Consider the following 27528-nt stretch of genomic DNA (forward strand, 5'->3'; position numbering starts at 1 on the left):
AGAGGACATTCCCCCCCCCCCCCCCCCCCCCGCTTCCCGTAAAAGCAATCCAGTGGCTAATTAGCTACTAGAATGGCTTTTACAAGACAGAGTCGCTGGCTGAAAAATAAAGACACTGGGATAATGCCTGTAGCTGCACCCATCATCCCGATATAACCACTGAAAGTCCAGGACGTCCACCCGTTAAAGCTGTTATAGCTGCAAAGGGTGGGCCAACTCAATATTGAACCCTACAGACTAAGACTGGGATGTCATTAAAGTTCATGTGTGTGTAAAGGCAGGCGTCCCAATACTTTTGGTAATATAGTGTAAGATAACAAAAGGCCTGTGTAGAAGTGATTAGTAATTGTTTGTTTTTCTTTTCCTCTTCAGTCATATCACAGCGGCCATTTTTACTTCTGGAACATGTGACAGGAAGTTCCCAGGATACATCCATGATCCCGGGGTGACAACACTCGAAATTCCAGTAATTGTAAGTAAAAGAAAACAATGTATCATATCAGTATGTGGCGCTGTATGGGGGGAAAAGTCCACCCTAATGCTGGGTTTACACTGATGTGATGTGGGAAACGCAGAGGAATCATTGCATTTTCCGCATAGCAATCGCACTCTGTTCATGGCATCTGCTGCGGGTGGCAATTAAAACTTAACGACGCCCCAAAAGCAGGTCGCAGAAAGCGGTGCGTTTGCTAAAATCAGATCGCTTGGGTACGAACTCCCATGCGACCCGATTCCAATGCAGCAAAAAAAAAAAAAAAAGGGTGCCAGCACATTTTTCGTACTGATGCGGTGCGATTTTAGCCATATGAAATGATGGGCTCCAATCACACTGCACATAATTACTTGTGATTTGCTCAGGAATGCGGTGCGATTCCTGTGTGAATTACATATGATGTAATGAACCCAACCTAAAGCCGTACTAAACCCAGCCCTCAAATTTTCCACTCGCCTACTTGCATTTTGCGAGTGGAAAATGAGGGCTGTCGAGGAGCTGGGCTGCCTAGGAGCAGGGGTGCGAGCGCCGCCGACAGGCTGGGATGAATGGGATCCGTTCTCAGAGGAAGAGAGCGTGGAGGAAGAGAGGGGGCGGCCGGATCATCATAGCGGAAGACGTGTGGAGGAAGAGGAGAGCCGGCTTGATCACAGAGCGGGGTTTGCCCGATGTAACATTAGAATTGCATTCCGCACCGTCACACAGAGCCCCGCCCTCCTGACCCCTCACCTGTGACAGACAGAACGCGCCCTGGCATTGGACCGGCGTTCTGTCAGAGGTGAGGGGTCAGGAGGGCGGGGCTCTGTGTGACGGCGCGGACTGCAATTCTAATGTAAGCTGTTACATCGGACAAACCCGCTCTGTGATCAAGCCGGCTCTCCTCTTCCTCAACGCTTTCTTCCGATATGATGATCCGGCCGCCCCCTCTGCACAGGTGAGGCTGCAATGATGGACACGGGTGAGGCTGCAATGATGGACACGGGTGAGGCTGCAATGATGGACACGGGTGAGGCTGCAATGATGGACACGGGTGAGGCTGCAATGATGGACACGGGTGAGGCTGCAATGATGGACACGGGTGAGGCTGCAATGATGGACACGGGTGAGACTTCATGGTTAACCACTTGCTTACTGGGCACTTAAACCCCCCTCCTGCCCAGACCAATTTTCAGCTTTCAGCGCTGATGCACTTTGAATGACAATTGCGCAGTCATACAACACTGTACCCAAATGAAATTTTTATCATTCTCTTCCCACAAATAGAGCTTTCTCTGGGTGGTATTTGATCACCTCTGCGGTTTTCATTTTTTGCTAAACAAATAAAAAAAGACTGAAAATTTTGAAAAAAATAAAAGTTTTGCTTTTGTTTCTGTTAAAAAAATTTGTAAATAAGTAAATTTTCTCTTTCACTGATGGGCACTGATAAGGCGGCACTGACAGGCACTGATACGGCGGCACCGATGAGTGGGCACTGACAATGGGCTCTGATATGCGGCACTGATGGGCACTCATGGGTGGCACTGATGGGCACTGAAAGGCTGCAAAGATGGGTTCTTATGTGTGACACTGCTGGGCACTGACTGATAGGCGGTACTGATGGGCACTGCTGGGCAATGATGGGCACTGATACGTGGCACTGATACGAGGCACTGATATGAGGCACTTATAGGCATCCCTGGTGGCACTGGCAGTGGTAGGCATTGAAGTGGACACAGATTGGCAGCTGCCTGGGCACAGATTGGTATTTCCCTGGGGGTCTAGGGGGCATACCTGGTGGTCCAGTGTGGTGGTCATCCTGGTGGTCCTGGGCGGGATCTGAGGGGGGGCTGTGCTGATAAACAATCAGCACAGACCCCCCTATCAGAAGAGCAGCCGATTGGCTCTCCTCTACTCATGTCTGTCAGACGCGAGTGAGGAAAAGCCATCACCGGCTCTTCCTATTTACATCGTGATCAGCCGTGATTGGGCACGGCTGATCACGTGGTAAAGAGTCTTCACCAGAGACTCTTTACCTAGATCGGTGCTGCGGTGTGTCAGACTGACACCCCGCAACAACGATCGCCGCGATGCGATCCGGGGACGCGCAGCGGCTCAATATCCTGATCACGTCATATGACGTCCGGTCAGGATATTGAAGTACCCCGGACATGAATGGGTGGAAACTGCATAAACATGAGATTCAGGACTGGGTCTAGGGGGGTGCTGTCGTGGGCTGTGCCCCCCAGGGCTTTAAGAGTGCATCCACTGATCTATGAGGCCCTCTGATAGGAACAGTTGATGTAAGGAGGCACTCTGATGGGTACATTGATGTAAGAGGGGACCCTGATGGGTACATTGATGTAAGAGGGGGACCCTGATGGGTACATTGATGTAAGAGGGGACCCTGATGGGTACATTGATGTAAGAAGGGACCTTGATGGGTACATTGATGTAAGAGGGGACCCTGATGGGTACATTGATGTAAGAGGGGGACCCTGATGGGTACATTGATGTAAGAGGGGACCCTGATGGGTACATTGATGTAAGAGGGGACCCTGATGGAGACAATGCTTACCTGAACCCCATCTTGATCCAGCGATGTGCACGAGAGCAGTGGCTCTCCTGGCTCTCTTCTTCCTCATTGGCTCAGAGAAAGCAGAGGAAGCCATTGCTGTCAGTCACGGCAGTGAGAAGGGAGCGGACACATAGAGCCGGAGTGGGAGCGAGCACGCCTGAGTGTCCCCACAGCAAGCGTCTTGCTTGCTGCCATGCTGCGGGTGCGATCTGTCAGCGATGGTGTATACCGGACACTGCCAATGACAGATCACTGTACCGGCCCACTGCCAGTACCATGTGATCGCTGTGACCAATCACAGCAGATCATATGACAGTAAACAATGGATGGCTTCCTTTCATGCCATCCATTTTGTACAATTGTGTTGCTTGCTGTGATTGGTCACAGTGATCACATGGTACAGACAGAGTTGATCATAGCACATCTGTGCAACGTGATTACCTGTGGTCAATCACAGCTACTCACAATACTCACTGAATGAATCATTTTCATTCAGTAAAAATGGTTGTTTATACCAATGAAATTCATTGGTAGAAGCAATTTTTATGCGCAAAAAGAAATAATCCTGATCACTTCCTCAGAGTAGTACAGTGTTACTATGTTACTATGTTACTATGGTAACACTGTATTGCTCTGGTCACAGTGTGTTAAAAAATCATAATCAAAAGAAAAAAAATGTAATAAAAAACAAAGGAAAAAAATATATATTACTTTTTTTATTTCCATACTGTCACCAGTCAGTGTCCCCGATCACCGCCACACCAGTTATATGATGAGGCTGTACTGCACTGATCACAGTATGTAAAAAAAAAAAATTGTGAAAAAAACATCATTCATTCATCATTATTTTCCAAATAATTGTAATTAAAAAAAATTACAACTTCAATAAACTTGCAATGCATCCTACTAAATACCTTGGACTGTCTACTTTCCAAAAAGGGGTTATTTGGGGGAAATTTGTACTGTCCTGACAGGAATGATCGATTTTCAGATATACATTATATATATCATAGTTTGTGGACTCTATAACTTTCCAACAGACTAAATAATATACACTGATTTGTGTTATTTTCATCAAAGAAATGTAGAATACATTTTATGCTAAATTGATGAGGAAAGGTTATTTATTTGCAAAATATTTTAAGAGAAACTGAGAAAAACACATTTTTTTTTCAACATTTTTGTTTTTTTATTATTTATTTAGCAAAAAGTAAAAAACAAAAACAAAAATAGTGGTGATTAAATACCACCAAAAGAAAGCTCTATTTCTGTGAAAAATGTAATATCGTTACATGTTGCATGACCGCGCAATTGTCATTCAAAGTGCGACAGCACTGAAAGCTGAAAATGTTCCTGAGCAGGAATGAGGTGAAGGTGCCCCGGTATTGAAGTGGTTAAAAAGGAGCCAAATAAGGATGTGATAATAAATGGCTTTATACGATCAATATCCATAAATAAAATATAATAAAATAATGGATAATGATATAAAATTCAATATCAATGCCAAAATTTCAAGATTTCTGCCAGGGGAGGGCAAACTTTTGAGCACAACTGTACTCCTGATCCCTGCACTCTGCACATTATATACTCCTTACCTCTGCACTCTATACATTATATACTCCTGACCTCTGCACTCTATACATTATATACTGCTGACCTCTGCACTCTATACATTATATACTCCTTACCTCTGCACTCTATACATTATATACTCCTTACCTCTGCACTCTATACATTATATACTCCTGACCTCTGCACTCTATACATTATATACTGCTGACCTCTGCACTCTATACATTATATACTGCTGACCTCTGCACTCTATACATTATATACTCCTTACCTCTGCACTCTATACATTATATACTCCTTACCTCTGCACTCTATACATTATATACTCCTGACCTCTGCACGCTACATAATATACACAATACACTCCTGACCAAGGTGTTAATTGTCTTTATGGTTTCTAATTATTTAATGAAGTTCTCAGGCGGCGTGTCAGTTCTCTGTCTGTATTCTTTGTTCAGAAAAGAAACAAGCACCCCAGGTGGGACTCGAACCCACAATCCCTGACTTAGGTTGCCAGTGCCTTATCCGTTAGGCCACTGGGGCTTTGCTTGTGTTTTGCTTTTTTTGTTTGTTTTGGGGGCGGGGTTTATTATTTTATGAAATGTACAATTAGTGTCCAACCAATTTTTATCAGAGATAAATCCATAGAATGAAATTATTCTAGGGCTTTGATGGACACCAGAGGTCAGTCAGTGTTCTCTACTGAACCCTAAACCTTCTGATAATTCAGAGGAAGGCAACCCCCCCCCCGGTCATATTATCTCCAAAGGGGGAAAAATTCCTTCCTGACCCCATAAGGCGATCGGATAATCCCTGAATCATCAGTCTAGAGTGTCCAGTTCATCTCCCTGTACATTGCTCAGAATGTAGAGACGGGACCCCAACATCAAGGGCCCACAATCCAGAAGGCCATTTAGAAAGAGGTCTGATCTCAAACTCCACCCCTCCAGGGAGCAACCTATCCCAATCACTCCCAAAGTCACTGCTGCAAATACAATTGGCAGGAAATGTGGAGGAGGAGCAGGCTATGGGGGAGGAGTCTAAATGGCACGCCTTGAACCACTTAAAGTGGAACTTTACTCGCCTCCCCTGCCACCCTCGAAATCTTCACTTCACCGTCTTCTAGGTTCCAGATCTTCAGCAATCTTGATTGACTAGTCATGAAGCCAGACTAAGCGCATCCTTTGTACTTTCCCGAGACAAAACGGTGATAAGAGGAATGCAGGAGACATGCCCCCTCTCCTTCTGCATTCCTCTTGCCGCTGCTTGTCTACAGAGAGTTCCTGTCTCCTTCCTAGCTATGTAGTCAGGCTTGGTGCCCCCACACTTCCCCCAACTACATACCTAGGAAGGGGATGTCCACTTTTCTCAGCTCTAGGCACTTTCCTGAGACAAATGGTGACAAGAGGAATGCAGAGGACATGCAAAAGGTTTAGAAACAATGCTCTAAGATATGGAAATTACAGGTAAGTCAAACTTCCTCTGATTGCAGCCACTGACAACAATGTTGGGGGTTATCATTCCTTCAATTGATCACTCATGCTGGGGCAATTACTGTCCCCAAGTTACCAATGTTGGGGGTTATTATTACTGGAATTGATCACTCATGCTGGGGCAATTACTGTCCCCACTAATACCAATGTTGGGGGTTATGGTCAGGCAGGTAAGAAACTTGACTACAGAGTAGAAAGTAGGTCTCTTCTGCATTAAAAATGTCATTTTAAGGTAGGGAGGAGGAGGGGCCTTTCTTGTGGAGTTTACTGGGGAAGAAACATAGCAAGGTGAGGGCAGAAAAAGACCAAGTGATCCATGGAGTCTGCCCCAGCGTCAGATAGTGATTGCACACATATATTGTTAATGCGTCAGGAAAATGAACTTCTGGGACTGAAACACAAAGCACAGAGGTGGATCTCCTCCTACTTGATGGTTTTATTTTTTATCCTCCCTTCATCCTGGTATAAGAGATAAGAAAGATATCGCCCCAGGTGGGACTCGAACCCACAATCCCTGGCCGAGGCCAGTGCCTTAACCATTAGGCCACTGGAGCTTTGCTCTCTATCTACTATCTGTCTGTCTATCACTCACCCCCCCCCCCCCCTATATCTATCTATACTTTATCTGTCTATGTATCTAATATCTATATATATTTTATTTTTTATCTAATATCTTTCCATCTCTCACTCACCCCCCCCCCCCCTATATCTATCTAGCTAACCCTAAACCTTATGATGATTCAGAGGAAGGCGAAAACCCCCTTTGGTCATATTATCTCCAAAGGGGTAAAATTCCTTCCTGACCCCATAAGGCGATCGGATAATCCCTGAATCATCAGTCTAGAATGTCCATTCCCCTGTACATTGCTCAGAATGTAGAGACGGGACCCCAACTGAAGGCCCCACAATCCAGAAGGCCATTTATAAAGAGGTCTGATCTCAAACTCCACCCCTCCAGGGAGCAACCTACCCCAATCACTGCCAGAGTCACTACTGCACATACAATGGGCAGGAAATGTGGAGGAGGAGCGGGCTATGGGGGAGGAGTTTAAATGGCATGCCTTGAACCACTTAAAGTGGACCTATACTCGCCTCCCCTCACACCCCCGCCACCCTCAAAATCTTCACCGTCTTCTAGGTTCCAGATCTTCAGCCAACTTGATTGACTAGTCATGAGGTCAGACTGAGCGCAGCCTCAGAACTTTCCTGAGACATTCCTCTTGCCACCGCTTGTCTCCGGAGAGTTCCTGTCTCCTTCCTAGCTATGTAGTCAGGCTTGGTGCCCCCACACTTCCCCCAAACAACATACCTAGGAAGGAGATGTCCACTTTTCTCAGCTCTAGGCACTTTCCTGAGATAAATGGTGACAAGAGGAATGCAGAGGGAATGCCCCCCCATTCCTTTTGCATTCCTCTTGCCGCTGCTTGTCTCAGGAGAGTACCTGTCTAGCTATGTTGTCGGACGGCTGCAGGCGTAGAGGGTGCGCTCAGTCTAAACTCGTGGTCAGTCAATCAAGATGGCTGAAGATCTGGAACCTAGAAGACGGAGAGGTGAAGATTTTGAGGGCGGTGGGGGTGTGAGGGGAGGGGAGTATAGTTCCACTTTAAGTGGTTCAAGCCATGCCATTTAGACTCCTCCCTGTATTGTCTGGGTGTGTGGATCTTACAAGTCTGACTTCTTCAAAATTCGCTGTCTTCGTTGGAGCTTTCGGTGGAGCTGTCTGAGTCTACGGTGCAGAGAAAAAAATCCAGGCTCCTCCATTTTTCAGGGACTTCTTTTTCGATGCAGGAAACGTCTTTGCGTTTATTCTCAATCTCTCGTTCTTCATTGGCCAGAAATTCCTCCATATTCATATTTAAATCTTCAGTTTGTTCGAGAATCTGGAAGGAGAAAATAACATTCGTTAGTGTTCCAGATTGATACAGTAAATGGTGACAAAGCTTGGTGAGCCCAACCCCCCCGACGTGCAGCAAATACCCCAAGAGGGATCCTTCAACCCTAGCTCCCTCTAGTGATCAGAAAAAGCACTGCACTGCATTAACACATCCTTGACGTGTGTATATATAGATACAGTGACTCTGTGCTGTCGCCCCAGGACAGGAAGTGTGTTTCTGGTGGGATTAAGCTGTGTGCCTGACACATGCATAATAATTATCACCAATAATAAACAGAATTCCTTCAGACAAGTCCCCAGACCATGTGATTGTGCGGTGATTGCAAAATCACAAATGTGAGAATTCTGTACAAAAAACACATCTTAGATGCTGCTGAATAATCTCCCCTCCCCCAATATACATGGACCCTCCATTATTTATATACTTACCGGCTGTGGTGTAAATGCTGCGGGTGACGTTCCTTTCTCCACCTCGTCCCAGTCAGTTGTCTTGAAAAATGGGTGGCGTCTGATGTCACGTACCATGTATGCCCGTGTTTCCTGGTCTTCCCATAAGAGCTGTAAAAAAGAAAGAAATATGATAAGAAACACAGTGAGAACAACAACAATATGTGACCAATAGAACTCCCCATTGTAATCTTTGATTCTGACAGTGACATATTTCAGCTTCCTTGATTTTGCTTGTGAACCCGCCACTATGTTATGATTGGATGGGGTTGTAGCATGGTACCTGGTATAGTACATGCTCAGGGTGAATATAAGTGAAGGCAGATCCTTCCACTAAGCAGTCAGTGTGATAAAAGTATTGCTATGACCCACATGAATGTGTGGTGGGAAGAATGTAGAGTTGTGTGTTCTGAACTCCTAACAAGATCTGTATAACCTGGAAAGGGTTTTGTCTGTAAAGAGAAGGTAAAGCTGTGTATACTCACCATAGTTATGAGATCCTCGAGGTGAACATTCCTGTCATTTGGACGAACTCGGTTCTCGGGACGTCCTGGCGCAGTCTCCTGGAGTTTCTTGATCTGTCTGATCTGATGCGCGCTAATAGACATCTCATTCACCATCTCTCCTAAGGAGTAATAGTCCGCTGTGGCGTCGTATGGTTCCCCTTTTATGATCTGTAGAAACACAAGGAGAGAAAAAAGGATGAGAACATTCCTAGGCCAGGCAAAGGATAGACGGGACTCCATGCTGACATATGTGATGTATGAAGCCTTCCAGGAGTCCTAAAATTGTGCTCAAAATACATCAAACTAAGGCGGAGCTTGTGAATGTTGGAGGTGGGGCTTAACATTTATATATAGTCAAAACTTTTGTTTTCTACATTTTGGATAGAGTATGGAAGGGTTGAGACCCCTGCCAGTTTATTTTTTGCTGTCTGTGTGCCATTGGGGGAATTTCCCTTCACTTCCTGTCCCCGGGATTCAAGAGGAAGTCAAAGGAATTCTCCCAAAGTGAGAGAAACTCTACTCTTAGGATCTTGTCCCCAAACAGGTGTCACCATTGGAAGACTTTCCTCTATTCCTGTTCTGGGGACAGCTGTAACATTTTGCATCCTGCTGTATTTTCTTTCTCGCTAACAATGGTCACCAGTACATAAAGAGTGTGACTTCCCTAATGAGGACACCAATAAAAACCTGAGAGAGGGTCTAACCCTATCCATTTAGTCTGCATTCATACATTGGCATTTTGAGCTGCACATCGCGTGAAGGTTGTCGCCCAAATAAAAGTTCAGGAACTTCTTTTAGGCAGCATGCTTCACGCAATGCGTTTACCACAATTGCAGCGCAGTTGATCACGTGACAATCGCGGCAGAACCTCACCACATTTTTTAGGTGGGATTCAAAAAAATGGTGTCTGAAATGTACATTGTGCGATTTGTCATTCACACCTGGGTATTTGGAAGTCAAGATTCAAAATGTCCATGTGTGAATGTGGCCTTAATGAAAGCGGAGCCCCTTAATCTCTTCTCTATATTCCGTAGTAAATATTACAATTCAGTCTAAAATCAAGAATCTTACCTCTGGGGCTATGTAACCGGGTGTACCCGCATATCCTACGACCTTAACGTTCTCAGTGACTCCGGCCACTGCGATACCAAAATCACCGATCCTGATGTGACCGTCGCTGTCCAATAGAATGTTCTCGGGTTTGAGATCTCTGTGAAGAAAAGAAGTGAACCGTTAGCCCTGCATATCCCACATTATAATAACGAAAGGGTGGACATTGGCTTCTCTTATATCTGCCTACAGGAAGACCTCTGTCCCAGAATTCCCAGCTCCGCCCACCTGCTATATACATCATGAGGAGGTCTCACTCCTCTTGCTGGATTTTATATAAATCCTCCATTAAGCAGAATATGGCATGAGCAGGGAGACTTCTATAGCCGATGGAAGGAGACAGCGCAACTGGGAAGTCTTCCTGATTCAATAAAACCAGAAGCCAAGGGGGGATTGTTAGTCAGCTAATTTAATACTTACCTATGGACAACCGCACGATCATGGAGGTATTGCATGCCGCAAATAATCTCTGCAGTGAGACATCTGAAGGAGAAAGAAAAATATGAATTAGCATTTAGAATCATCACAGACCAATAAAAGGTAAAAATGAAGAGACTTCCCCCTATAGTACATAGGGGTTTAGATGGACGGGGCTCAGTGGGAGTGGCCTGGTTGTGTCACTGCCTGTTCTCATTGGTCAGCCACCCCCCAACGCCATCACAACCGTCATTGGACTTACCTTATCATGTTGTCGGGAAATGGAGCTGAAGCCTCCATCAGTTCCCGTAGAGTCCCGCCACTCAGGAATTCCATGGCAAAGACTAGATGAGTCTGTTTGAAAATAAGAGATAAAGGTTACATTAGAGACAAGTAAGATTTCACTTTGTGGAGGAATATAGGAAGGCTGGGGGTAAAGTACAGGAATAGGATAAAAAAAACCTGGGAGATAAAAAGACTTACCTCTGTTTGGAATGTCAAATACAGACGAGTGATATATGGCTGGTCATCGCACTCTTTCAGTATGTTATACTCTTCATTTTCATGGACAGGATTACATTTTCCCAGTTCAATCATCTTCATCGCCACCTTCTGTTGATTGGAGGGATGGGAGGCCAACATCACCTTCCCAAAGGCCCCTTCTCCAAGTTTTTTATGGATGGTAAAATCTTCCAACGCAACCCTACATGTCCTATCCTCTGCGCCGGATGGGACCGGTGACAATGTCTCCTCCTCTGCGCCGGATGGGACCGGTGACAATGTCTCCTCCTCTGCGCCGGATGGGACCGGTGACAATGTCTCCTCCTCTCTGCTGGATGGGACCGATGAAATTGTCCCATGGACTGTGTTGCTGGGCATTGGAGTACCTAAAGATTTCTTACTCTCAATGTCCCTGTTGAAAGAGGCTTCATCTGATGAAGACCAATATCTCCATCTCTCGTTGGTGGATAGAGTCTCCTGTATTGGTTGGTCCTTGGTGATGTTCTTGCTGGATGGGATCACTTCTCTTTCCTCATCCTCGGTGGATAGGATCACTTCTAAGTCCTCATCCTCAGTGGATAGGATCACTTCTAAGTCCTCATCCTCGGTGGATAGGATCACTTCTAAGTCCTCATCCTCGGTGGATAGGATCACTTCTAAGTCCTCATCCTCAGTGGATAGGATCACTTCTAAGTTCTCATCCTCGGTGGATGGGATCACTTCTAAGTCCTCATCCTCAGTGGATAGGATCACTTCTGAGCCCACATCCTCGGTGGATGGGATCTCTTCTCTTTCCTCATCCTCGGTGGATGGGATCACTTCTGAGCCCACATCCTCGGTGGATGGGATCTCTTCTAAGTTCTCATCCTCAGTGGATAGGATCATTTCTAAGTCCTCATCCTCGGTGGATGGGATCTCTTCTCTTTCCTCATCCTCGGTGGATAGGATCCCTTCTGAGCCCACATCCTCGGTGGATGGGATCTCTTCTCTTTCCTCATCCTCGGTGGATGGGATCACTTCTGTTTCCTTGTCCTTTGTGGTTTCATCCTGTGGAGTTGGTCCAGCCTGTGTGGTGATTGAAGCCACTGGGGTTTCCTCACTCTCACTGAAGGATAAAACCACTGGAGTCGGCTCATCATCGGTGGTTGGGTCATTGTTTGCTTCTGGGGAGAATAAAAAAAAAACAATTATTTCTATTCCTGCTATTTATATATCATTTATTGATGTTATACAGAATGACATATAAAATGGTTGTAAACCTCAGACATGAAATATGAACAAAGTACATCCTTCTATACTGTGTACTTGTGTCTATCCAAAGCAGTGAGTGCAGCCCCCATACAGAGCCCAGAACAAGCCCAGTCAACATTAGTACTCCCAGTGACAATGATGGGGATGGCGGTGATGGGGGAAGCCGCTCTGTCAGGCTGCCATGTGCAATAATTTAGTTTATAATTGAGCTGTCTGTCAGGTCTGTGCATCTCCTTCACACCTGATACCTGTCACCTCACACCTGTCACCTTCAAATCTGATTGGCTGCCCAACGGTCAACTGAAGGGTCGGCCAACTGACAAATGCTGCTGCTAATTGCAAGTCATTGTCTCATTATTTCCTATCCTGCTACAGGAAGGATCCCAATGGAGAGATTTCCCTTCATTATCTAATCTGTATACAAGACTTGGGAAGAAATATCTCCTAGACCATTGTCACCGAAAGCCGTGTCCCCATCAGATTTCCCCTCTATTCCTATCCTGGTGGATCTTCGATCACTTCCTCTCCTGGTGACATTGGTGATCATATAGAGAGGATGAATGTCCATAATGGAGACCTGACAGGGCTTCTAACACTTCCCTTCTCTATGCAGTGACCCTTCTAGGTGTATATAGCAGTGACCTCAGTGTATATAGTATATATGTGGGTGACATCAATTCTATTACTTTACAGTGCTTGCATTATTTTGTCTATTATAATACTTACCAATGACATCATCTTTTGTGAATTTTGGTTGAGGAATGGGCTGAAGTCTGTGTTCAGCTTCCTCCTCCCCCCGCCCATTTGCCCTCCCCTCACCCCTTGGAGGGGTGGTATCCTCAGGTGGGCGGTCCTCTCTAATGGGGTTCACACTGAGAAGTACAACGTTGTCCTCTTTGTTGGTGATCAGAGGAATCATCACATTGTATCTTCCCTTCTTCTTCTTCAATAGCTGTCTAATTGCCCAACACCCACCCTTCTGAGGGGTAGGTATTATAGGCTGGGTGGTAGGTGGGTGATCCTCTCTTATGGGGTTCACACTGAGAAGTACAACGTTGTCCTCTTTGTTGGTGATCAGAGGAATCGTCACATTGTATCTTCCCTTCTTCTTCTTCAATAACTGTCTAATTGCCCAACACCCACCCTTCTGGGGGGTAGGTATTATAGGCTGGGTGGTAGGTGGGTGATCCTCTATTAAAGGTCCCACTTTCAGTAATAAAACAGGTTCCTCTGTGATGGTTTTCAGGGAATCCTGCAACTGATACATTTTATTTCTCCCAAAAAGCCGCATCATTCAATAATAATGAGCAAAACGCAGAGAATACAGAACCGCTTCCTTCTCCTTCCGACACAAGATTCTGTCTGAGCTCCAACTGCCGGTGAGCTTTCTTTATCTGAGGTTCTGTCACTGTGTTGCCATGACAATAACTGCCAATATGCAAATGAGGTCCACTGCTGTGTGCTTTGTCTGGTAGCAGCTGGGGTTGTGTTGCCATGACAATAACTGCCAATATGCAAATGAGGTCCGTCCCCAACTGGTAAACAACATCTTTTTTTTTTTTTTAATAAAAATAAATGCGGGACATTTATGATTTATTTAAATCTGCTTTCTTTCATGTTTAAAGCCTCCAGTCCTATAATAAAATCATTTTATTCATTTTTGTAGACTCAATTCACAAAGCTGTCACATCAGCTTGAGCATTTTTAGCTCAGTGACCTTTCAAATCTGTTGGCTGTTAACTGACGTATTTTTTTTCTTTTTAATTTAAACCTTTCATGCCTAAGCTTTTTTTCTGACATTTGTTGCTTACAAGTTATAATCTGTATTTTTTGCTAGAAAATCACTTCGAACCCCCAAACAGTATATATATATATGTGTATGTGTGTATATATATATATATATATATATATATTTTTTTTTAAGCAAAGGCCCTAGAGAATAAAATGGCGATCATTGCAATATTTTATGTCACACGGTATTTGCGCAGTGGTCTTTCAAACGCAATTTTTTTGGGTAAAAAAAAAGACACTTTTATAAATTAAAAAAATAAATTATTAAAGTTAGCCCAATTTTTTAGTATAATGTGAAAGATGATGTTATGCCGAGTAAATAAATACATAACATGTCAAGCTTTAAAATTGCACACACTCGTGGAATGGCGCAAAACATCGGTAGTTATAAATCTCCATAGGCGATTCTTTAAATTTTTTTTACAGTTTACATGTTTAGAGTTACAGAGGAGCTCTTGGGCTAAAATTATTGTTCTCGCTCTAACGTTTGCCAGGATACCTCACATGTGTGGTTTGAACATCGTTTACATACGCGGACGCGACCTAGGTATGCATTCGCTTCTGTGTGCGAGCAAGCGGGCCGGGGGTGCTTTAATTTTTTTTTTTTTTACACTTTCCCTTTAAAAAAAAAAATGTTGATCACTTTTACTCCTATTACAAGGAATGTAAACATCCCTTGTAATGGGAATAGGGCATGACATGTCCTCTTTATGGGGAGATGTGGGGTCTATAAGACCTCACATCTCTCCTCTAGGCTGGAAAGCCTGAAATAAAAAAATATATATAAACAATCTCAGGCTTTCGTTTACTTCCGCAGCCAAGATGTGACATCATAATGTCGTGCCCGGGCCTCTGAGAGTCATAGAGACTGCCGGGGACCATCTGGCCCTCGGTTCTCTCTATGGCTAACTTCCGGCATCGGCGGATTCCTTCCCGTGCGATCGGCGAGCCGGTAGAAGCACAGGAGGGCAGCGGGGGAGGGTGGGGGGGACGACGACATCCCCTTCCGCCTGTAAGAACGATCAAGCAGCTGAACAGCCGCTATGATTGTCCTTATGGTGCAGGGAATCGCCGGCTGAAATAAAATGATATCTGAATGATCCCTGCAGCTGCACCCATCATTCAGATATCTCCACTGAAAGCCCAGGACGTCATCTGACCTACTGCAGTATGGAAGTAGTTACATTTTACAAACACACATCAGTTATTTAGGGGGGTCCCCTATTTCTTATCATAGTATATGTCCAGTACCAGCCTGTAATACTCCTCCATTACTAGTCCATTCCTCACCATACAGGACTCTGATAGTTGGACTGACAATCATTCCACCATACAACACCTAATACATTTGATATAATTTTATACAGATAGATGGCGCTCTCTAATGGTGGGATTTCATTGGCACTTGTTTTTTTTATTATTATTTTTATACATAAAGGAAGAAAACTGAATAAAAAAAAAAATATCTCCCTGACTTTCTATTATTATTTCTATAAAGGCAGCGATTGTGGTGTAAATGATCCCTCATTAATGGAGGAAAACTCCCTGGAGGATTAAACTGCATTGTGTGCAATGGCCAGATGTCTTCTTTAACCACTTAACAACCGGCCCATAGCCGAATGACGGCTGCAGGGCGGTTGCTTAACTCTGGGAGGGCGTACTATGACATCCTCCCAGAATTCCCCTCTCGCGCGCCCCCTGGGGCGCGCACCCGAACACATCCGTGACCGCCGGGTCCTCCACAGATCCCGGTCAATGGCCGCTGATCGCGGCCGTTTACCATGTGATCGCGCCGTCAAATGACGGCGCGATCACATGTAAACAGACCGGCGTCATTTGATGACGCCGGTTCCTCTCCTCCCCTCCTGTGTACCGATCGGTACACTGTGAGCGGAGAGGGGGATGGATGGATGGCTGCAGCGCTGTAGGCTGGATGTGTAGTGCCCACAGCGCTGCACGGTGACATCCATCCATCCATGCTCAGCCATCCCCACTACTCCTGCAATGCTGTGCAATACTCTGCAATGCCCCACAATACCCCGCAGTACCCTGCAACAGCCCGCCGTACCCCGCCATACCTCGCCATACCCCGCCATACTCCGCCATACTCCGCCATACCCCGCCATACCCCGCAATACCCCGCAATAGCCCGCCATACCCCGCCATACTCCGCCATACCCCGCCATACCCCGCAATAGCCCGCCATACCCCGCCATACTCCGCCATACCCCGCCATACTCTGCAATACCCCGCCATACTCTGCAATTCCCCGCAATACCCAGCCATACCCTGCCATGCTGAGCCATGCTCGGCTGTACTCGGCCTCTGTATGTGGCCAGGCTGTGGAAGTCTCACACATGTGGTATCGCCGTACTCAGGAGGAGGAGGAAAATCTATTTTGGGGTGTCATTTTTGGTATGTACATGTTATGTGTTAGAAATATTGTATAAATGGACAACTTTGTGTTAAAAAAAAAAAAATGCGTTTTAACCACTTCCCACCCGCCGGCCGTCATACGACGTCCTTGACTTTGTGCGGGGATATCTGAATGACGGGTGCAGCTACAGGCACCATTCAGATATCAGCTTTTTCAGCCAGCGATTCCCTAAACCATGAGAATGATCATAGCGGCTGTTCCACTGCTTGATCGTTGTTACGGGAGGCGAGAGGGGATGTCCCCCCCTCCCGCCACCCTCCAGTGCTTCTACCGACTCACGGCTACGATCAAAGCCAGGATCGTTTTTTTTTTTAATTTCAGGCACAGCCTAGAGGTGCGATGTGGGGTCTTATTGACCCCATATCTCACTGTAAAGAGGACCTGTCATGCCATATTCCTATTACAAGGGATGTTTACATTAGGAATAAAAAATAGGAATAAAAGTGGTCAAAATTTTTTTTTTTTTGGAAAAAAGCATCAAACTAAAATAAATAAAGTAAAATGAACAATAAAAAAAAAAAAAAAAAATTTTTAAAGCGCCCCTGTCCGTGTGCTCGCATGCAGAAGCGAACGCATACGTAAGTCCTGGCCACATATGAAAACCGTGTTCAAACCACACATGTGAGGTATCGCTGCGATCGGTAGAGTGAGAGCAATGGTTTTGGCCCTAGACCTTCTCTGTAACTCAAAACATGTAACCAGTAAAAGTTTTTAAAGCGTCGCCTATGGGGATTTTTGAGTAGCAAAGTTTGGCGCCATTCCACAAGCGCGTGCAATTTTGAAAGGTGACATGTTGGGTATCTATTTACTCGGCGTAACTTCATCTTTCACATTATGCAAAAAGATTGGGCTAACATTACTGTTTTGGTTTTTGTAAAGCACAAAACGTTTTTTTTTTTTTAAAAAACGCGTTAAAAAAATTGCTGCGCAAATACCGTGCGAGATAAAAAGTTGCAATGACCGCCATTGTATTCTCTAGGGTCTCTGCTAAAAAAACATGTATAATGTTTTGGGGTTCTATGTAATTTTCTAGCTAATAAATGATTATTTTTACATGTAGGAGAGAAATGTCAGAATTGGCCTGGGCACTCCAGAACGCCTGAAGGTGCTCCCTGCATGTTGGGCCTCTGTATGTGGCCACGCTGTGTAAAAGTCTCACACATGTGGTATCGCCATACTCAGGAGTAATAGCAGAATGTGTTTTGGGGTGTAATTTGTGGTATGCATATGCTGTGTGTGAGAAATAACCTTCTATTGTGACAATTTTGTGGAAAAAAAAAGTTAAAAAAAAAACTTGATTTTGCAAAGAATTGAGGGAAAAAATTACAACTTCAAAAAACTCATCATGCATCTTTCTAAAAACCTTGGATTGTCTTCTTTCCAAAAAGGGGTCATTTGGGGGGTATTTGTACTTTTCTGGCATGTTAGGGTCTCAAGAATATAGATAGGCCGTCAGTACTTCAGGTGTGATCAATTTTCAGATATTCGCACCATAGCTTTTGGACTCTATAACTTTCACAAAGACCAAATAATATCCACCGATTTGGGTTATTTTTACCAAAGATATGTAGCGGTATAAATTTTGGCCAAAATATATGAAGAAAAATTACTAATTTGCAAAATATTATAACAGAAATGAAGAAAAATTTATTTTTTTACAGATTTTTCGGTCTTTTTTCTTTTATAGCGCAAAAAATAAAGAACCCAGCGGTGATTAAATACCACCAAAAGAAAGCTCTATTTGTGTGAAAAAAAGGAAAAAAATTTCATATAGATACAGTGTTGCATGACTGAGTAATTGTCATTCAAAATGTGAGAGCACCAAAAGCTGAAAATTGGTCTGGTTAGGAAGGGGGTTTAAGTGCCCAGTTGTCAAGTGGTTAAATCCAAAACATTTTATCCCTCAGAACAATGCAGTGCACCTCAACACACGTAATCACACTGCTATTGGTCAGTCCTCTGGAAGTGTTGGGGCCACACCTGAGGCCTATTCTTGTTCTTCAAGTTGCCCAACACTGCTTTAGCGCTTCTGATTATCTGTAAAGTTACAAAGCCTCCAGCAGCTCATTACACCAACTATACCAATCAGCCATAACATTATGACCACCCAATATATACATATCACCCCTACCACCCAATATATACATATCACCCCACCACCCAATATATACATATCACCCCACCACCCAATATATACATATCACCCCTACCACCCGATATATATATATCACCCCCACCACCCAATATATACATATCACCCCACCACCCAATATATACCTATAACCCCTACCACCCGATATATACATATCACCCCTACCACCCGATATATACATATCACCCCCACCACCCGATATATACATATCACCCCTACCACCCAATATATACATATCACCCCCACCACCCAATATATACATATCACCCCCACCACCCAATATATACATATCACCCCACCACCCAATATATACATATCACCCCTACCACCCAATATATACATATCACCCCACCACCCAATATATACATATCACCCCTACCACCCAATATATACATATCACCCCCACCACCCAATATATACATATCACCCCTACCACCCGATATATACATATCACCCCTACCACCCAATATATACATATCACCCCTACCACCCGATATATACATATCACCCCTACCACCCGATATATACATATCACCCCTACCACCCGATATATACATATCACCCCCACCACCCAATATATACATATCACCCCTACCACCCAATATATACATATCACCCCTACCACCCGATATATACATATCACCCCCACCACCCAATATATACATATCACCCCTACCACCCGATATATACATATCACCCCTACCACCCGATATATACATATCACCCCCACCACCCGATATATACATATCACCCCCACCACCCGATATATACATATCACCCCCACCACCCAATATATACATATCACCCCACCACCCAATATATACATATCACCCCACCACCCAATATATACATATCACCCCCACCACCCGATATATACATATCAGCCCCACCACCCGATATATACATATCACCCCACCACCCAATATATACATATCACCCCTACCACCCGATATATACATATCACCCCTACCACCCAATATATACATATCACCCCACCACCCAATATATACCTATCACCTCTACCACCCAATATATACATATCACCCCTACCACCCAATATATACATATCACCCCCACCACCCAATATATACATATCACCCCTACCACCCGATATATACATATCACCCCTACCACCCGATATATACATATCACCCCTACCACCCGATATATACATATCACCCCTACCACCCGATATATACATATCACCCCCACCACCCAATATATACATATCACCCCTACCACCCAATATATACATATCACCCCTACCACCCGATATATACATATCACCCCCACCACCCAATATATACATATCACCCCTACCACCCGATATATACATATCACCCCTACCACCCGATATATACATATCACCCCCACCACCCGATATATACATATCACCCCCACCACCCGATATATACATATCACCCCCACCACCCAATATATACATATCACCCCACCACCCAATATATACATATCACCCCTACCACCCAATATATACATATCACCCCCACCACCCGATATATACATATCAGCCCCACCACCCGATATATACATATCACCCCACCACCCAATATATACATATCACCCCTACCACCCGATATATACATATCACCCCTACCACCCAATATATACAGTATCTCACAAAAGTGAGTACACCCCTCACATTTTTTGTAAATCTTTTCTTCTATCTTTTCATGTGACAACACTGAAGAAATGACACTTTGCTACAATGTAAAGTAGTGAGTGTACAGCTTGTATAACAGTGTAAATTTGCTGTCCCCTCAAAAAAACTCAACACACAGCCATTAATGTCTAAACCGCTGACAACAAAAGTGAGTACACCCCTAAGTGAAAATGTCCTAATTGGGCCCAAAGTGTCAATATTTTGTGTGGCCACCATTATTTTCCAGCACTGCCCTAACCCTCTTGGGCATGGAGGTCACCAGAGCTTCACAGGTTGTCACTGGAGTCCTCTTCCCCTCCTCCATGAGGACATCACAGAGCTGGTGGATGTTAGAGACCTTGCGCTCCTCCACCTTCCGTTTTGAGGATGTCCCACAGATGCTCAAAAGGGTTTAGGTCTGGAGACATTCTTGGCCAGTCCGTCACCTTTACCCTCAGCTTCTTTAGCAAGGCAGTGGTCATCTTGGAGGTTGTGTTTGGGGTTGGGGGTTGTTATCATGTTGGAATACTGCCCTGTGGCCCAGTCTCTGAAGGGAGGAGATCATGCTCTGCTTCAGTATATCACAGTACATGTTGGCATTCATGGTTCCCTCAATGATCTGTAGCTCCCCAGTGCCGGCAGCACTCATGCAGCCCCAGACCATGACCCTCCCACCACCATGCTTGACTGTAGGCAAGACACACTTGTCTTTGTACTCCTCACCTGGTTGCCGCCACACACGCCTGACACCATCTGAACCAAATAAGTTTATCTTGGTCTCATCAGACCACAGGACCTGGTTCCAGTAATCCATGTCCTTAGTCTGCTTGTCTTCAGCAAACTGTTTGCAGACTTTCTTGTGCATCATATTTAGAAGAGGCTTTCTTCTGGGATGACAGCCATGCAGACCAATTTGATGCAGTGTGCGGCGTATGGTCTGAGCACTGACAGGCTGACCCCCCACCCCTTCAACCTCTGCAGCAATGCTGGCAGCACTCATACCTCTATTTCTCAATGACAACCTCTGGATATGACGCTGAGCACGTGACCTCAACTTCTTTGGTCGACCATGGCGAAGCCTGTTCTAAGTGGAACCTGTCCTGTTAAACCTCTGTATGGTCTTGGTCACCGTGCTGCAGCTCAGTTTCAGGGTCTTGGCAATCTTCTTATAGCCTAGCCTATAGCCATCTTTATGTAGAGCAACAATTCTTTTTTTCAGATCCTCAGATAGTTCTTTGCCTTGAGGTGCCATGTTGAACTTCCAGTGACCAGTATGAGAGAGTGAGAGAGATAACACCAAATTTAACACACCTGCTCCCCATTCACACCTGAGACCTTGTAACACTAACGAGTCACATGACAACGAGGAGGGAAAATGGCTAATTGGGCCCAATTTGGACATTTTCACTTAGGGGTGTACTCACTTTTGTTGCCAGAGGTTTAGACATTAATGGCTGTGTGTTGAGTTATTTTGAGGGGACAGCAAATTTACACTGTTATACAAGCTGTACACTCACTACTTTACATTGTAGCAAAGTGTCATTTCTTCAGTGTTGTCACATGAAAAGAAGAAAAGATTTACAAAAATGTGAGGGGTGTACTCACTTTTGTGAGATACTGTATGAGCATTCTCTTAGCAAAAATCCCCCCACAAAAACACTGAGCACTAATCTGCTTACCCCCTATGTATAAATGTCCCCTCTTGGTTGCACATCTTACCCCTCCTAACACAAATCTTCTTCCCCCCACCTCCCAACACAAATCCCCTAAATCACCACTCTTAGCACCCCCCCCCCAAAAAAAAAAAGAAATCCTCTCCTAGAACAATACTTCCCCATTCTGACACCCCCCAAATCCCCCCTTCCAACTCAAATCCCCCCCATCTGCTTCTGGCACCCCCTCACCTCACATGATACCACAGTGTCCAGGGCAGCTGCCCCTCCTGCCCATCCCTTGTCCTGGCCCTGTTTATGTCCCAGTGATGTGTGATCATATGTGCACCCCCTTAGTAAATCAGGCCCACTAGCTCAGCACAAGGGGAGGTTCAGTAAATCTTAGGGAAGGCAGGTCACTATAAGGGTCAGATAGAGTTGCCACCTGTCCGGGATTCATCGGGACAGTTCGGGTTTTGAATCATGTGTCCAGGTTTCAGTACACCTGAAACCTGGACACATTTCACACCTAATCTCATCGGGATTCCCCCTATAACAGCCACCCCCTCTGCATCTTCTGCTGCTCACCACCATCAGCTCTCCCCCTTCCTCTGCACCTTTGGCCTCTCACCGTCCCCAGCTGTCCCCCTCCATCGGCACTTCAGTTTACACTCTACCCCCCTGCACGGTTTCCGTTCTCACTTGGCTTCTCCCTGAGCCTCTTCTGCTCCTCATCTATCCATGCTTTGGTCCACCTCCACTGTAACACAACCTAACTGCCTTCCATTCACATTACATGCTGCTTGATCTCTCACTCCCACTAGCAATGCCGCATCTCACTTCAGAACTGCCGCTTTCCCATTCATTCAACCTCTTCCTTCTCCTCACCACCGACTCTGGTCCTCCCCTGATCATTGCCTCCTTGTTCACATCCATCCGCATCTCTCACCTTAAAGAGCAAGCTCCCTTCTCTCTGCAAGTCTCTTTCCATTCCTTTCCCCCCCTTCCCATCCATGTCTGAATTCCACCCAACTCCACCAACCTACCACCTATCTATTCCACCCAACTCTACCAACCCACCACCTATCTATTCCACCCAATTCCACCAACCCACCACCTATCTATTCCACCCAACTCCACCAACCCACCACCTATCTATTCCGCCCAACTCCACCAATCCACCACCTATCTATTCCACCCAACTCCACCAACCCACCACCTATCTATTCCACCCAACTCCACCAACCCACCACCTATCTATTCCACCCAACTCCACCAACCCACCACCTATCTATTCCACCCAACTCCACCAACCCACCACCTATCTATTCCACCCAACTCCACCAACCCACCACCTATCTATTCCGCCCAACTCCACCAATCCACCACCTATCTATTCCGCCCAACTCCACTAACCCACCACCTATCTATTCCATCCAACTCCACCAACCCACCACCTATCTATTCCACCCAACTCCACCAACCCACCACCTATCTATTCCACCCAACTCCACCAACCCACCACCTATCTATTCCACCCAACTCCACCAACCCACCACCTATCTATTCCACCCAACTCCACCAACCCACCACCTATCTATACCACCCAACTCCACCAACCCACCACCTATCTATTCCACCCAACTCCACCAACCCACCACCTATCTATTCCACCCAACTCCACCAACCCACCACCTATCTACTCCACCAACCCACCACCTATCTATTCCACCCAACTCCACCAACCCACCACCTATCTATTCCACCCAACTCCACCAACCCACCACCTATCTATTCCACCCAACTCCACCAACCCACCACCTATCTATTCCACCAACTCACCACCTATCTATTCCACCCAACTCCACCAACCCACCACCTATCTATTCCACCCAACTCCACCAACCCACCACCTATCTATTCCACCAACCCACCACCTATCTATTCCACCTAACTCCACCAACCCACCACCTATCTATTCCACCCAACTCCACCAACCCACCACCTATCTATTCCACCAACCCACCACCTATCTATTCCACCCAACTCCACCAACCCACCACCTATCTATTCCACCCAACTCCACCAACCCACCACCTATCTATTCCACCCAACTCCACCAACCCACCACCTATCTATTCCACCAACCCACCACCTATCTATTCCACCCAACTCCACCAACCCACCACCTATCTTTGCTGCATCCCCTCTTTCCATCGCCAGTCATCCCCCTCACTCACATTCCCCCCACCTTCCTGTCCTAGGTTACCCCTCCCCTTGCAGCCCCTCCTATTTATACTACCCAAAACCCCACATGCCCCCCCCCCACCCACCCTGCCACATTATTACTCTCATTGACACATCCAAAGGTGTCCAAGGTCTTTTACTAATCCTACGGGGTATACTACAAATAAATTACCGTGCGCCACTAAGGTGTTTGGGGTTGGCTTGAAGAAAAGGTGGCAACCCTAGATGGAGGAGGAGTGCAGACTGTCCGACATCCACAGAAGACTACAAAATGTTTATGGAGATTACACCATTGATAAGGGCAATGTCTTGTTATTGGTGACTTTGCCAATGGTGTCATCTGTGTAAACCTTCTGTAGCCTTCTGTGGATGTCAGACAGCCTGCGCCCCTCATTGCTTCTGCTTGGAATCCATTATTTACCTGCAATGAATAAAAAGAAGAGTTACTATAAAGGAAGATTTACTCTACCAAAATGTAACCTTTGTACAACCTATGTAAGTTATAAAATAAAGTTCTGCCCCTCTTGTATTACATTCAGTACAGCCCTGATATACGTAATGCCGAGTCTGTAGGAGCATTCCATAGACAGGTGTAAAGATCTGCATGGCAACAAACACAATCTGATCTCTTCTCATAGAGCCGGTAATTACTTGTGTCTGTACTTTTTCAGTAAATCTCACAAGCCGTCATCCAGCAAAGAGAACCTGTCTGCCCAGCAGCCGGAGGACATCAAGAAGATCTTCTCCAGGAACTTGTACCGGATCGGGAAAATGGTGAGATAGTCTTTGGGGGTTATTTACGAAAGGCAAATCCACTTTGCACTACAAGTGCAAACTACAGGTGCAAAGTGCACTTGAAATTGCACTGAAAGTGCACTTGGAAGTGCAGTCACTGTAAATCTGAGGGGAAGATCTGAAATGAGGGGAAGCTCTGCTGATTTTATCATCCAATCATGTGCAAGCTAAAATGCTGTTTTTTATTTTCCTTGCATGTCCCCCTCGGATCTACAGCGGCTGCACTTCTAAGTGCACTTTCAAGTGCACTTTGCACCTGTAGTTTGCAGTTGTAGTGCAAAGTGGATTTGCCTTTATAAAATAACCCCCTTTGATGTCATTACCTGCAGGAAAGAGAAAACTTACCTGAAGGTCACATTCATAAGAAGCTCGGATCACACTGTTCAGGGGGTGTTGGGGTCGGTGTGGACGGGTATTGGGTTTGTCATCAATTTGAGCCGCTTCTGAAATCATCCAGAATTCAGTGACAGGAGCATCTCACCGGCTTCAAGCGGGTTTTACATTCCTAAGCCCCTCGGCCCAGGAGCGTTAAAAGATGTCATAATTATCAGTGAATGGATTGTACAATTGTGTTACTTTGCATGAAATTTAACGCTGATAGTAACATTTAGGAGGCTTTGTGGACATCCTGGACATTTGTGTTTCCTGCAGTAGTTTTTTGTCTCTGCCCCTCCCACATTGGAGAACTTTCCTGCAGTAGTTTGTGTCTCTGCCCCTCCCACAATGGGGAGCTTTCCTGCACTGGTTTGTGTCTCTGCCCCTCCCACAATGGGGAGCTTTCCTGCACTGGTTTGTGTCTCTGCCCCTCCCACAATGGGGAGCTTTCCTGCAGTACTTTGTGTCTCTGCCCCTCCCACAATGGTGAGATTTCCTGCAGTACTTTGTGTCTCTGCCCCTCCCACAATGGTGAGATTTCCTGCAGTACTTTGTGTCTCTGCCCCTCCCACAATGGTGAGATTTCCTGCAGTACTTTGTGTCTCTGCCCCTCCCACAATGGTGAGATTTCCTCCAGTAGTTTGTGTCTCTGCCCCTCCCACAATAGTGAGATTTCCTGCAGTAGTTTGTGTCTCTGCCCCTCCCACAATAGTGAGTTTCCCTGCAATAGTTTGTGTCTCTGCCCCTCCCACAATGGGGAGATTTCCTGCAGTAGTTTGTGTCTCTGCCCCTCCCACAATGTTCCTATTTCCTGTAGCATTTGTCCAGTGCTGGGAATTCCTGCAGGAAGATTGCTCCTCTGGATAGATAAGTACAAGAATCAGGCTTGGAATGACACCATATTGTACATGACAGAAACTAAAGTTTTGGGTGAAGCTTTATAATATTATTTCTACAATTTGTTTTCTTAGGTGAAGTTTTATCCTCTCCTGTCATTTATCCTTTGAACAGACTCCATCGTACAGCAGACACACTCTGACTGCGGACTCCGGGGCCCAACAAGCTAAAGAGATCCTGATCTGGAGACAACAGAGCCTGCAAGTCACTCTCAGCAAGTACGAGCCCCCGTACAGGAAGGAGGTACTCCGCCCCCGCTTACTGCATCTCTACCAATCAGAAATAGGACCTCAGGGGAGGGTTCCTTTAAACTCACCATTCCCTCCCCCACATATTTACTAATCTCACCTCACACATACACCAATCTCCCCTCACCTCCCATATATACCCATGGTTTATTACGTTTTATTTTTCCTCCACTAGATGGCGACACAACACCATATTTCTACTAATATTCATTTTAGCTTTACCAATTTACCAGTTCAATAAAGCCAGATTCTATGAAGTACAGCTTCTGCCCGTGCCGGAACACCAAGGACCCTTCACCTCTCATGTCACTGCTGGTGTAATCCAGGCACTGTAGGGGCAAGGGGTTAGAAGTCAGTTAACCTTCCAGTGTGTTTATGTTATGGACTGTGGGAGAAAAATGGGTCCTCCATAGGAAGCAAGCACAGGGGGAGCATACATACTTTACATTGTAACAAAGTGTCATTTCTTCAGTGTTGTCACATGAGAAGATAGAATAAAATATTTACAATAATGTGAGGGGTGTACTCACTTTATATATATATATATATATATATATATATATATATATACACAGTGGGGACAGAAAGTATTCAGACCCCCTTAAATTTTTCACTCTTTGTTATATTGCAACCATTTGCTAAAAATCATTTAAGTTCACACAGCACCCCATATTGTACACACAGCACCCCATATTGTACACACAGCACCTCATATTGTACACACAGCACCCCATATTGTACACACAGCACCCCATATTGTACACACAGCACCTCATATTGTACACACAGCACCCCATATTGTACACACAGCACCTCATATTGTACACACAGCACCCCATATTGTACACACAGCACTCCATATTGTACACACAGCACCCCATATTGTACACACAGCCCCCCATATTGTACACACAGCACCCCATATTATACACACAGCACCCCATATTATACACACAGCACCCCATATTGTACACACAACACCCCATATTGTACACACAGCACCCCATATTGTACACACAGCCCCCCATATTGTACA

The 27528-nt window shown here is 45.3% G+C and overlaps 1 long non-coding RNA gene across 1 annotated transcript; it reads left to right on the forward strand.

Annotated features, from left to right (window-relative positions):
• Positions 1–257: 257 nt before the first annotated feature.
• LOC141107406 (uncharacterized) lies at positions 258–26974 on the forward strand. Its single transcript, XR_012235871.1, has 3 exons — positions 258–472; positions 24849–24951; positions 26359–26974. It is a non-coding gene; the product is annotated as an uncharacterized lncRNA (long non-coding RNA).
• Positions 26975–27528: the final 554 nt, after the last annotated feature.

This window comes from Aquarana catesbeiana, linkage group LG09 (genome assembly GCF_042186555.1).
Source record: "Aquarana catesbeiana isolate 2022-GZ linkage group LG09, ASM4218655v1, whole genome shotgun sequence".
NCBI lineage: Eukaryota > Metazoa > Chordata > Amphibia > Anura > Ranidae > Aquarana > Aquarana catesbeiana.